Source organism: Echinops telfairi, unplaced genomic scaffold, assembly GCF_000313985.2.
Source record: "Echinops telfairi isolate 266 unplaced genomic scaffold, ASM31398v2 ScPeMD7_7469;HRSCAF=8507_1, whole genome shotgun sequence".
Lineage (NCBI taxonomy): Eukaryota > Metazoa > Chordata > Mammalia > Afrosoricida > Tenrecidae > Echinops > Echinops telfairi.
The window spans coordinates 122,023,369-122,024,735 of NW_022111373.1; the positions used below are offsets into that span (position 1 = coordinate 122,023,369).

Below are 1,367 nucleotides of genomic sequence, written 5' to 3' on the forward strand. Positions count from 1 at the left end.
GGGGTTTAAGTGGAGAGAAAATGTTTTGAGAATGATGTACAAGTGCGCTTTACACAATTGATGTGTGTATGGATTGTGATAACAGTTGTATGAGCCCCTAATAAAATGTTAAAAAATAAAAAAATAAAAAGAAAATAATGATGGAAAAAAAAAATAGAAAGTGCTGATCACCATTCAAAACAGTGTCGATAAGTTGGGCAAATTTACCGTGTACTTCTAAAAGAGACTCCACAAATAGTGTTGGCATATTTTCCTGAGTAAGATTACTGGTTCCTCGAAGGCCCTCGTCATGGATATGGTTTCGCAGCTCCTGAATCGTGGGAGATAAACCAGCAGACACAGCATGAAGTAAGACGTACATGTTTGCCATGTCATTGTTTTTCTCTTGTTGGATGATATTATGACATTCTGCATGTAAGAACTGTAAGTGGTCTGCTACCATTCGTTGCTGACATTAATGAATCACTTTAGTATATGAACTTGGATTTAAGTATTTTCGACATTGAATTTCTTCATCTTTTAACCTGCCTAGAACCTTTCCCATATACTGTGAACAGTTTTATTCTTGCAATAAATTTGAAGCTTCTTGTTTGTAATACTATCCTGTTTCAGTCGGAAAGGGAGACTCAAAGATTTCCTGATAAAACTTTAAGGGAAATTTTTTTCTTATACTGTTCAACATGAACAAAGGAGTTAATAACCCCATGAATTACTTTCTGATTTGGATCCTCTCCACCACGATCATTCTTGATTTCTCAGAGCAACATTCAGATGAGAATGGTCTGAAGTGGTTCAACCATCAGTTTCCTCCACATATCCAATGCTAGCTCTCCTATTACAATAAGTGGTTCATTCATATCTATACCAGCGTACCGATATTGAAGGTCTGATTCTGTCAATTTATTCTTTTTAATAATTGAGTATTGAGATACCTATATAAGCAGTCCATATAGTCTGCACCTTTGTTATATTCTTCCCAGTACCTATGATACATAACAAGTACTTGTTCTTCAGACTCCAGAACTCTCTTATGCAAATGATGTACGTGATTTTTCCATAAAAAATTTCATTTCTGTATTAAGTCTTTCTCCAAGGGGTTCAGGGTAAGCCACACATAAAGCATAAATATCTGAGAAGTGATCATTCCACGTTGCTCTTTCTACATATTCCAACATGACAACAGCTTTGATTGTCGTTAAAAGTTTGTTCCATGTTTCATCAAAATATACAACTCTTGATTTCAAAAACATTGTGCAAGTTCAGTGTTGAAATCTGCCTCCTGCACAGAAAGACAGCACGGCCCAGGATCGCCGCCTAAACCAGCCTGAAATGCAGGGTCGGGGGCAGGGTGGGGAGCTGCCTGTTTC

General features: G+C 37.1%; 1 pseudogene; it reads right to left on the reverse strand.

Moving 5' to 3' along the window:
• Positions 1-1,250, reverse strand: part of LOC101645467 — a 3,126-nt pseudogene extending 1,876 nt beyond the window's left edge.
• Between the last annotated feature and the right edge of the window lie 117 nt (positions 1,251-1,367).